A 13,048-nucleotide genomic window follows, 5' to 3' on the forward strand; every position below is an offset into this window, starting at 1 on the left:
CAGAGGAGTCGGGTGAAGAGGGAGGTGGGAGGGGGGATCGGGATGGGGAATAAGTGTAAATCTATGGCTGATTCATATCAATGTATGACAAAACCCACTGAAATGTTGTGAAGTAATTAGCCTCCAACTAATAAAAAAATTAAAAAAAATAAAAAAATAAAAAAAAATAAAAAAAAAAATAAAATAAAAGCAGAGACACTGCTTTGCCAACAAGAGTCTGTCTAGTCGAAGCTATGGTTTTTTCAGTAGTCATGTATGGATGTGAGAGTTGAACTATAAGGAAAGCTGAGCACCGAAGAATTGATGCTTTTGAACTATGGTGTTGGAGAAGACTCTTGAGAGTCCCTTGGACTGCAAGGAGATCCAACCAGTCCATCCTAAAGGAGATCAGTCCTGGGTGTTCGCTGGAAGGACTGATGCTGAAGCTGAAACTCCAGTACTTTGGCCACCCCATGTGAAGAGTTGACTCATTGGAAAAGACCCTGATGCTGGGAGGGATTGGGGGCAGGAGAGAAGGGGATGATGGAGGATGAGATGGTTGGATGGACAGGAGCTTGGGTAAACTCCGGGAGTTGGTGATGGACAGGGAGGCCTGGCATACTGCGGTTCATGGGGTCGCAAAGAGTCAGACACACAAAGAGCGACTGAATTGAACTGAACTGAATGTAAGTTTCCATGTTATCTTTCCATACATCTCACCCTCCCCTCCCCTCTCCCCATCTCCATAAGTCTATTCTCTATGTCTGTTTCTCCATTGCTTCCTTGTAAATACATTTTTCAGCACCATTTTTCTAGATTCTGTATATGTGCATTAGAATACAATATTTATCTTTCTCTTTCTGACTCACTTCACTCTGTATAATAGGTTCTAGGTTCATCCACCTCATCAGAACTGACTGAAATGCATCCCTTTTTATGGCTGAGTAATATTCCGTTGTGTATATATACCACAACTTCTTTATCCATTCATCTGTCGATGGGCATCTAGGTTGCTTCCATGTTGTAGTTATTGTAAATAGTGCTGCAATGAACAATGGGATACATGTGTCTTTTTCAACCCTGGTTTCCTCAGGGTATATGCCTAGGAGTGGGATTGCTGGGTCATATGGTGGTTTTATCCCTAGTTTTTTAAGGAATCTCCATACTGTCTTCCACAGTGGCTGTATCAATTAATATTCCCACAAACAGTGCAAGAACATTCCTTTTTCTCCACACCCTCTCCAGCATTTACTGTTTGTAGACTTTTTGATGATGGCTGTTCTGACTGGTATGAGGTGATATCTCATTGTAGTTTTGATTTGCATTTCTCTAATGAACAATGTTGAACATCTTTTCATGTGTTTGTTAGCCATCTCTATGTCTTCTTTGGAGAAATGTCTGTTTAGGTCTCTTTCCCACTTTTTGATTGGGTTGTTTGTTTTCTTGGTATTGAGTTGTATGAGCTGCTTGTATATTTTGGGAATTAATCCTTTGTTAATTGTTGCATTTGCTATTATTTTCTTACCCTCTTAGCCATATTAAGTGTCCAGTTCAGGAGCATTTGTGGCTCAGTGGTAAAGAATCTACATGTAAGGTAGGAGACACAGGAGACATGGGTTTGATCCCTGGATCAGGAAGATCCCCTGAAGGAGGAAAAGGCAACCCACTCCAATATTCTTGCCTGGGAAATCCCAGGGAGAGAGAAGCCAGGTGGACTACAGTCCATGGTGTTGCAAAGAGTCAGACATGACTGAACAACTGAGCATGCACACACACACCACTATCCATCTTCAGAACTTTTTATTTTCCCCAAGTGAAATTCTATTTCCACTAAACTAATTCCCCATTCTTCTTTCCAAAGCCTCTGGAAACTGCCATCCCAACCACTGTCTCTATGATTTTGACTACTTTAGGTGTCAAATCACTCAACTTTTGTCTTTGTGTTTTGCTATTTAATATGATTGGGAAGAAGTTAGGTGGAATGGGAAGGAGAATTATCAGCAAAATTGGGAACTGACTTTGCTTTGATAGGTACCCTCCCATCTACTCCTTGGGAAGCATATACCCCACTTTTCCCAGGAAAAACCCAGTTGATAAGTGTTTATTCAAACTTAATATTCATAGTGTCCTATTTCAATTTCAAAATACTCTAGTTTAGAAATCAAATATCCACTCTATTTACTCAAAAATCATTAAGGAGCAAAAATATATTAGATATCTCGGTCATTAAGGTAGGGTTTAGATCCACCTAACATATAGGGAATAATCATAGGAAAGTTACAGAAACAACGCACAACAAGAAAAAGAGAGAGCTCTGTTTATTTTGTGATGATAGAAACAAGATTGCTTGTGACCAAGAGTCTTGAGTAATACTTAAGGAAAAAGAGACGGGTATACTGATGCGATATGCCAAAGCCCAGAAGGGTTATAACTCACATGGGTCATCCAGCTAATTCTCCAATTCCATTAAAGCTATGCTATGAAGAGGAAAAATCGTGTAAACATAAAGTAGAGAGCCAGATAGGTACATTTAGAGTAAGTGACTTCAGATTCAGAATCACTTATTGCACATGTTCGATTTTGTTGCATTTTCTACTTCCATGAACTGAAAAAGTGGCACAGGCTTTGGGATTAGGCTATTTTGCTGATAATCCGCCAGAGGGCACTCTTGATGTCCTTGTTCCTTAGACTGTAGGTGAAAGGGTTCAGCATAGGGGTGACCACAGTGTACATCACCAAGGCCACTGCACCCTTCCTGTGGGAAGATGAGACAGCTGAGCTGAGGTACAGCCCATGGGCCTGTTCCATAAAACAAACATACAACTGACAGGTGAGAACCACAGGTGGATAAGGCTTTGTACTTCCCACCTGATGAGGAGACTCTCAGAATTGAGGAAACAATTTGAAAATAAGAGCAAAAGATTCCTGAAAGTGGAATCTCACCGACAATGGTACTGATGAAATAAATTAATATGATATTGATGGAGTTTTTAGAACAGGCAAGATTGAGGAGTTTAGAAGGGTCACAGAAGAAATGAGGCGTTTCCACTTCTGCACAGAAGGTAAGCTGTGACACCATCAAGTAGTGAAGCTGGGAGTTCAAAAGTCTGATGGAAAATGACACCAAGACCAAGAAGCCACAGAGGTGGGGGTTCATGATGAACAGGTAGTGTAGGGGGTGACAAATGGCCACCAACCAGTCATAGACCATCACTGTCAGAAGGAGACTCTCCAAACAGGCAAAAAGCGAAAAGACAGTCACCTCAGCTAGGCAGCCTGCATAGGTGATGGATTTGCCGTGTGTCTGGAGGTTCACTAGCATCTTGGGGACAGTGGTAGTGTCGAAACTGATGTCAGCCAAGGACAGGTTGGAGAGGAAGAAGTAAATGGGTGTGTAGAGGTGGGGGTCAGGGGTGACAGCCAGAATGATGAGCAGGTTCCCAAACACGGTGACCAGGTATACGGACAGGAAGAGTCCAAAGAGGAGGGGCGGCAGGTCTAGATCATCTGAGAGACCCAGGAGGAGGAATTCTGAGATACCTGTTACATTCTGTGGTTCCATGTTGATGGGGTACCTTTAGAAAAAAAAAGAGTGTTGAAAACAGAAAATGATTGTAGGGGCACCCAGATTAGTGTCCATACTTTTGATTGAAGCAATTTACAAATGAAATATTTACACTTGATAATCATATCCCTTAGCACCTTTAGCAGTGTTTCTCAGTTGTGAGTGATTCTTCATTAGGGTCAAAATATTCACTGATTTCTTTATACAGCTATTTTAGAGGCATGGGGCCAAAGAATAGAAGAGAAATAAAGGCATTTCAAGATAACAAACACAGGAACACAGTAAAATATCTGCCCCCTACTTCTGAAGGAAAAATATTGAATAAAAATTATTGTTTTCCCTTTTAAAAAATTATTCTAATTACAGGATACTAAAAAGCACTCAAATGTACTGCTATTATCCAAATGCTGTACAAGAAATTCCCTTGCTTTGTAATGTAGTCCTGAAGAGATCAAACCACATTCACTATAGTATAAATTATAGTCAGATAACCTATCTATATTTCAATTATCTTTAAGGGTTTTTCATCTTTATGTGGTTTAATGACATCCATCTTCCATGGAGATAAGTGCTCATTCAAATGTGGCAGTCAAAGTGTTCTCAATATAACTGAAATATAAATATTTGGCCTTGGTGGGTTTCATATTTTGATAAATATATTTTTGCTAAAAGTATATGTATTTCATTAAAAGTGTCACTGATCCTGAGGATAGTATAAACATATGATGTACCAGGGATTAAATAATAATTCAGTTCAGTTCAGTTGCTCAGTCTTGTCCAACTCTTTGTGACCCCATGGACTGCAGCATGCCAGGCTTCTATGTCCATCAGCAACTCTCAGAGATTGCTCAAACTCAAGTCCATTGAGTCATTAATGCCATCCAACCATCTCATCCTCTGTCATCCCTTTCTCCTCCACCTTCAATCTTTCCCAGCATCAGGGTCTTTTCCAATGAGTCAGTTCTTCACATCAGGTGGCCAAAGTATTGGAGTTTCAGCTTCAGCATCAGGCCTTCCAGTGAATATTCAGGACCGATTTCCTTTGGATGGACTGGTTGGATCTCCTTGCAGTCCAAGGGACTCTCAGGAGTCTCCAACACCACAGTTCAAAAGCATCAGTTCTTCAGCACTCAGCTTTCTATATAGTCCAACTCTCACATCCATACATGACTACTGGAAAAACCATAGCTTTGATTAGACGGACCTTTGTTGGCAAAGTAATGTCTCTGCTTTTTAATATGCTGTCTAGGTTGGTCAGAACTTTTCTTCCAAGGAGCAAGCATCTGATTTCATGGCTGCAGTCACCATCTGCAGTGATTTTGGAACCCAAGAAAATAAAGTCTGTCACTGTTTCCATTGTTTCTCCATCTATTTGCCGTGAAGTGATGGGCCAGATGCCATGATCTTAGCTTTCTGAATGTTGAGTTTTAAGCCAACTTTTCACTCTCCTCTTTCACTTTCAAGAGGCTCTTTAGATCTTCGCTTTCTGCCATAAGTGTGGTGTCGTCTGCATATCTGAGGTTATTGATATTTCTCCCAGCAATCTTGATTCCAGCTTGTGCTTAATCCACTCCAGCATTTCTCATGATATACTGTGCATATAAGTTAAATAAGTAGGGTGACAATATACATCCTTGACAGACTCCTTTCCCGATTTGGAGCCAGTCTGTTGTTCCATGTCCAGCTCTAACTGTTGCTTCCTGACCTGCATACAGGTTTCTCAAGAGGCAGGTCAGGTGGTCTGGTATTCCCATCTCTTTCAGAATTTTCCACAGTTTATTGTGATCCACACAATCAAAGGCTTTGTTTGGCATAGTCAATAAAGCAGAAGTAGATGTTTTTTCTGAAACTCTCTTGCTTTTTTGATAATTAAATTTTAATAAATACTCTGAACTTTTTTCACTTTTGCAGTTTTTCTCTATCAGTGTTAGACACTCTCTGCTGGGGTCCAGCCTCAGCAGGATCCAGGGGTACCCTCAGGATGAACGGCGTCGGCGAGAAAAAGAGAGAGAGAGAAAGAGAGACCAGACTGGGGGTGTGTAGCAGAGTCCGGCAAATCTTTATTTTTTTACCGTAGCTTTTATATTCTAAGTTAGCACATTTTTTAAGGGGAAGATAGTTTAATATTACATTGGCTTATCCTTCAGGAAACCAGGGTGTTTTCTGCATACTTCTTTGTGAGAGTCTTATAGTTATCTTCTGGCCTTGGGGCCTATTGACATTTTATGACCTAGGTGAATGCAAAGCTGTATTTGCATTTGTAAATGTATTCTTTAATGAACACAAAGGTCAGTCCTCTTGAAGAAGTTATCAGTTAAACGTATCTAAAAGGTTTACCACACAAAGACTCTGCAGCTCCGGTGAGGCAGCCCCTGTTTAGCATTCCAGGTTAAAATAAGCAATTCTAAACTCTTATTTTTCTAAATCTTTAACTATAACCACTTTTAGAATAATACTTTTGTGTTCTCTAATAGGGCTTCCTCACCCCGAAGGGCTCTGTGCCTATTCGGGCCTTTATGTGATCAGGTTCTTTATGCTGTTTATGATTAAGGTGTTGTGAGCAGCCATGTGCATTAGTATGCATTTGCCAAGCAGGCTAGAATGCCAGCAAAGGGGTCTAAATTGAAACACTCCTTTCATCCTGGATAATCTCATAGGATACCACCGTCTGGCGGACATATTAATTAAAGTTCTAAGTTGATTCTGTTTGGAGAGAGAGCAGGGAAGGACTTCTACCTGTGTCACAGAAATTAGGAGTAGTCTAATATAGCAAGCATCAGAAAGACAGAGATTATCTTTAAGGTGAGCGCTGGGGCAGCTTTTTGAAATCCCTGAAGTCCTTATCTGCCTTGCTTGTCAAGTCTTCTCCTCATGACCTTGTCATGGGTGGGATCTCATGTGCTGGCTCCCGGCAACTCTCAAGAAAAAATCTGAGCTTGGTTTTGTTGTTTTTGTGTGTAGTGGCTAGGTAACCCTTCTTAACTATGTCTCTACTCCTAAAAATTTAGGAAGGGTTGATTTCTCATCAAACTTAACTCTTATGAACAGTTGAAGAGCATAGGATCAAAGCCAAGTCTCAAACCCCAAGTTGTCCTACTTAAGATCAGCTTAAGATCTTTTCGAGTCATTCTTCCTTAATAAGAAATTGCATTTTTTTTCTACATTCAGCTTCATGAAGGCAACTCAGGCCTTCATTTCTCCTATAGGTCAAAACATGATGCCATTTGGGAATAATCAAAAGGGGAAAAAACCCCAAAGGCTAATATCCCACATACCTGGGGAGTTTGTGCATCTGTAAAATGAGTATATTAACTGTACTGAGCTTATAGGATTGCTGGAAGAAATCAAATTAAAATCAATATAAAATACTTAACCAGTGTTATTAGTGCTGGCTGATCAATATAATTACCTTTTGATCTTTCAAAATTTAGCTATGGACTAGCCACAACCTAGAACCAATTGTTATGCCCGATGTCCGAATCCCTGAGCGGGAAGAGAGAAGGCTTCCAAGACAATGCAACTCGCAAAAAAAGGGAAGTTTATTACTGACTCGAGTCAGGGCTCCTGCCGCGTCCAACACAGTGGTGCGGGGTCAGAAAGCGCTGAGCCCAAGCTGTTAGACAAATTTATAGGGTGAGCATAAGCAGTTGGTAGTTGGCTTAAGCGGATTGGTTACATGTTTGCAAAGTAATCTTATTGGCTCAAACCTTCGTGGGCTTTTTTCAAACTTGGGCGTTCGCAGGCTTTTCAGCTTTCCCCTGATAGGTTCCCTTTTTCTTACTGGGCACATATTGATTGGCTGGCTCCAGGTGGCCTGATGGGGGTAGGGAATCTTACCATTTCGGGGGAAATCTAAACTTAGGTCCCGGCCGCCCTCAATGGTGTTAGCCCTGGCAGCCTCACACCAATCAGATCAGAATCTCTGCTCATAATTCCTTTGGGCAAATGAACATATTGTCAGGGTAGAGAAACATTGTTAGGCAATTGATAAACATCGCGATAATGTTAGTTATCGTTAAAACCGTATTACCCACTAGTGCTCATGCTTATAGTTGCTCAGTCGTGTCTGACCCTCTCCCACCCATGGACCATAGCCCACTAGGCTCCTCTGTCCATGGGATTGTCCAGGCAAGAATACTAAAGTGGATTCCCATTTCTTCCTCATATTACCCACGGCCCATATTAAAATATAAATATTTGATAATACTTTCTTTAGAACGCATATTTATTACTGATGAAAACAGAGGGGTTTTGTTGTCCCTGAGTGATCTTATTCTCCTGCACTTCACCAGCTCAGAGGCAAACACATCATGAATTGGGTAGACACATTTTTCTTTCAGTGTTTCCATAACACTAGTCTTAAACCATGTATTCATAAGCAATTTTGTTGAAAACTTACCTAGGTCCTATCTAACATAGATAAATTCTCATTGACCACAGTATTGGGAGTTTGGGATTGACATGTACACACTACTATATTTAAAATAAAATGCCTTTTATGAAAGAAATGATGCATAACATTTTCAGAGTAATAAATTTCACTTTATTTTTTGAGTTTTTTATTATGACATAGCTATGAAAATTCTTGCAACCTTATGTACATTACATTAGTGAGAATTTCCAAAAGGTATATGCATACAAGAGTATTGATTCAGTTTTAAAATTTGAAACATGCAATTTTTCTATTAACTACTTACAAAAGTTACGCTAATGGAAAAATCAGACCAAATCAACTACATGTTCTGATATACAAGGTGTAGAATTAGACAGATCCTTGAAGGCTGACTAGGAATAGTCCTTTTCATGACAGAGCTGTATGAAAGTTCACATCCTGTATAGGGAATGATATTTCTATAATTCAGATTTACAAAATGGGCTGGAAAATGCATTATTATCCATAGAAAACCATACCATCCATAATATTCATACCACAAAGCCCCTGCAAACAGTTTGGTCCATTCTGTTAATTTAGATATGAGCTCACTACATTCCAATTGAAGCAATTGATGGCTATACTTCCATTTGATCATCTGGGACTAACGTCGGTTTTAAAAGAAAATGATCTGGTGGGAAAGAGCCCTGGGGTAGGAATTAGGAGGCCTTTGTCTGAGTCCACTTAATGTTTCACTCACTTAATATGCAGTGTGTGTAAATCTCCCCACTGCTCTGCACTTGTATCCCTCACATTGAAGTAGGGCCAACAACGTCCATTTGTAGGACATGTGTGGTGTTGAGGAAAGGGAAATTTCCTCGTCTACCCCTCTGGAGTTCTTGTGGCTGGAATAATAACAAAATTGACAGAAGACAGATTAACAGAAGAAAAAGAAACAAATTTGAATTCCTACATATGGAGATCTCATAAAAATAGGACCTAAAAGGTGGCCAAAGCAGACAGTTTTTTCTTTTTTAGACAAAGACACAATAAATTGGTGAGAAATTGACAAGAGAAAGAAACACAGGCTTTGGGTACTTTGCTAGTGAAGAATCTAAACAGATTTAGGCTTGGGGCAGAGAATGACAGAAACAATCAGATTTGTTTGTATAGGCTTCTATGCCCCATATTTCCCATCTCTGAGAACAAGGTTGTCCTCCAACTTCTGGGGCAAGAATGCCCCTTTCATGTGAGAGATTTATTCCCTGCTTTTCCAGGAGACACAGAAGGATCAGAGTTTCCCTCTTGCATTAGCTGCTTCTCAAGCAACTTCAGTATAAACTAATCAATAAACCATCACAGCACATTTTGGAGCAGTCCACCCAGATCCCCAATAGTGGCACCTAAGAGGTCAGTACTTAATAAATATTCAGCAACGGTTTTTATTTTATCTATTAATTTTTCAAGTTTTTTTTTTTTAATGTGGACCATTTAAAAAGGCTTTGTTGAATGTGTTACAGTATTGTTTCTGTTTTAGTTTTTTGGCTGTGAGGCATGTGGAATCTTAGCTCCCCAACCAGGGACTAAACCCGCACCTCCTGCTCTGGAAGGTGAAGCCTTAACCACTGGACCACCAGGAGAAGTTCCCAGTCACAGCTTTTAATTCAGAAGTTGAATCATTATTGGACTAGTTAGCTTATTGATGACATACAATCCTAATAGAGTTTAATGATCTTACACTTTATTGTATGAGAGAGAGCTAGAATCCTGTCATGTCCCAGAGAATTAATTTATAGAATGAGTGGAAATCCTAAATTGTGTCTCAGTCCACACAATTAAATTAACTTTCCTTTCTCTTTCACTGTTTCTCCTTTAAAAAAATTTTATGATTCACTACTTGTTAAAATTTAATAGAGTATCATAGATTCTATTAAATGGGAAATGATAGGTCCCTTAGAAAATCACACAGAGGCATATGAACCCTGCTTTATGCTTTGTCTAGACCTACAGGACATGACTGGAAGGAATGAAGGGGCAAGCAGGCAGGAAGGGCCCAGCATACATGCTAAGTCGCTTTACTCGTGTCCCAGCTCTTTGCGACTCTATGAGCTGTAGCCAGTCAGGCGCCTCTGTCTGTGGGATTCTCCAGGCAAGAAAACTGGAGTGGGTTGCCGTGCCCTCCTCTAGGGGATCTTCCTGATCAAGAGATTGAACCCAAGTCTCCTGCAGCTCCTGCACTGGAAAGTGGATTCTTTGCCTCTAAGCCACTTAAGAAGCCTAAACTTGAGAATAACAATATCTAAAATTTACTTTGTTGTTACTGCAATGCATCCATGAAATATTTATCACCCACTTTGTTTCATTCTTACTCATGTAGTTGTATCAACTGGATATCAATTTAGATGACCAGTTTCAGGCTCAAAGTTATTAAGAGCTTACTCAGTGTCATTCAGGTACTAAGTGGAGCAGATCAGTTCAGTTCTGTCACTCAGTTGTGTCCGACTCTGCGACCCCATGAACCGCAGAATGCCAGGCCTCCCTGTCCATCAACAATTCCTGGAATTTGACACTTACCCAAACTCACATCCATTGAGTCAGTGATGCCATCCAACCATCTCATCCTCTGTCGTCCCCTTCTCCTCCCACCCTCAATCTTTCCCAGCATCAGGGTTGTTTCAAATGAGGTCACCTCTTCACATCAGGTGGCCAAAGAATTGGAGTTTCAGCTTCAACATCAGCCCTTCCAGTGTACACCCAGGATTGATCTTCTTTAGAATGGACTGGTTGGATTCAAAATTAATTTGTGTGTGTATGGGGCTCATGCACTGTCCATTCTGTTTCCCTACACTTTAGAGGGTTTAAACAGAGGTTCAAAAATCTCTTCCCAACTTTCTTTTTTTTTAATTAATTAATTTGTTTTAATTGGAGACTAATTACTTTACAATATTGTATATGCCTTTATACTGTTCCTTGTTTCCTGACCAGCACCCCGACTCTACTCCCTCAGAAATCCACAGAGTATAAATTACAAGAATGAAGACACAAGTTGATAATGAAGCAAAATTCAAGGTCAAAGGCAAGAGAGAGAAGTGCCTTGAATTGGCTAAGGTGATGCTTTCTAGGATCCCCAGCTTCACCTCAGCCTGCCTTCCTATAACCAATGTAGTGAAAGGTTGTTGCTGAACCCACGCAAAGATGCCAGGATTCTTGGACTCCGGGGGAGAAGAATTCAATCTGGGGCCAGAGATGAGGCTTGATCACTCAGAGTTTTTGTGCAGTAGAGTTTATTAAAGTATAAAAGGGGTAGAGAAAGCTTCTGACATAGACATCAGAAGGGGGCAGAAAGAGTACCCCCTTGCTAGCATTAGCAATGGAGTTATATACTCCCAAATTAGTTATTACAGTGAATCAAAAGAATGTCTGGAGATTGTAAAGACCTCACCAGACCTACTCCCATAATTTACATTTTGAGATAACAGAATTAGCCAGACAGAAGGTTTTTTCCAGAGACTGTCCTCAAGCAGGATACATTATTGTCATATAATCCTAAGGAATGTATAGGGACAAAAAATTATTGTCCTTTCTTCCTCCTTGAGAATTCCAGACCCCTCTCTCCTTGGGGACCCCCAGACTTCGTGTCAACCTGCCTAGGAAAGGACTCGCTCAGTAGCAGGTGCCACATGTGGTCTCCACCGAGCCTACTGTGAACACCCAAAAGGAACAGCACAGCAAGCAGGGGGTCTGTGCCTGGGAAGAAAAGGAAGAGAGTTTGCTTTTTGCTATTTTTATTTATAGTGGCTTGATAAAACTTACATATGCCTCAAATCCTTAACATTCGTGAAGAGTTCTCATCAAATCCAACTCTCTAATGAACAGTTGAGCAATTTAGGACCAAAGCCGTTCTCAAACCCTAAGTTAGCTGGGATTCTCCAGGCAAGAATACTGGAGTGGGTTGCCGTTTCCTTCTCCAAGGGAGAAGGACAGTTTAGAGAGACCTATTTCCTGATCATGTAGAAAAGATGCCCAAGGAAGATAGAAACAGTGTGGGAGGAAAATAGAAATTTAAATGAGTTCTTGGATCCCCACCACTAAAAACATCAACTTCATAAGCCTTTGAGCTGATATATGCATTTTGGTACCCTCCTACTGGCTCTCCTATCTGTTCTCTGCTTTGGTGATGAGAAAACACCTGCCCCCGCACACACACACACCCTCCACTCAATCCCTCCTGCATTCATGTCTCCCACTGCACTTGGCACTCACTGGGTTGCGCTTGTCTCCACTGGACCAGGACTGAGGGGTGCAGATCACCTGCCCCTCCCTTACCTGGTGTTGGATGAGGGCTGAGCTTTGCGGTGAGGACTGGCAGCAAGACAGCCTCAGGTGTGGGCTTCCTGGTGCAGACAAAAACTCTGGGAGGAGAAGACACACAGGTATGGAGCCCATTGGACTGGAGCTGGCTAACTGAAAGGCTGGGAAGCACAGGTTGACTATTTAAAGTGATGCAGCCTAGAGACCTCAATACACTTAGAAAATAATTAATTGTCTATGGTCTCTGAAACTCTGAGAATTTGCTAATTTCATGGAGGAGGAAAAGGAGAAAAGCGAATGTATTAGGAAGGATCTAGACTCATCAACTTCTCAGGGGAGTTTGACCTCTACTCCTCAGCTCAGACTTCCAAGTTTTTTTTTTCCCCCTTCTTATTTCAATTAGAGAAAACATGTGACTTTCATATCTGCAAGCCCATTGATCCACCTAACACACAGAAAATAAGCATAGGAAAATTATAGAAACAGTATGTAACAAGAAAGAGAGAATTGTGTTTATTTTGTGAAGATAGGAGCAAGAATGCCCATGACCAAGAGTCCTGGGTCATATGCAGTGAAAACGAGAAGGGTACACTGATGTGCTATGCAAAATTCTAGAAGGGCTATGATTCATTTGGGGCATCCAGATAATTTCCCAATTACATTAGAGATATTCTAAGAGGAAAAATTGTGTAAACAGAGCAGAGAGCCAGATAGGTACATGTAAGCTATGTGACCACAGAACAGAATCACTTATTGCACATGTTTGGTTTTGCTAAATTTTCTACTCCCATGAGCCAAAAAAAGATACCATGGTGTTGAGA

General features: G+C 40.7%; 1 pseudogene; it reads right to left on the reverse strand.

Moving 5' to 3' along the window:
• Positions 1–2,610: 2,610 nt before the first annotated feature.
• On the reverse strand, positions 2,611–3,562 carry LOC122700894 (annotated as a pseudogene).
• Between the last annotated feature and the right edge of the window lie 9,486 nt (positions 3,563–13,048).

Source organism: Cervus elaphus, chromosome 9, assembly GCF_910594005.1.
Source record: "Cervus elaphus chromosome 9, mCerEla1.1, whole genome shotgun sequence".
Taxonomy (NCBI): domain Eukaryota; kingdom Metazoa; phylum Chordata; class Mammalia; order Artiodactyla; family Cervidae; genus Cervus; species Cervus elaphus.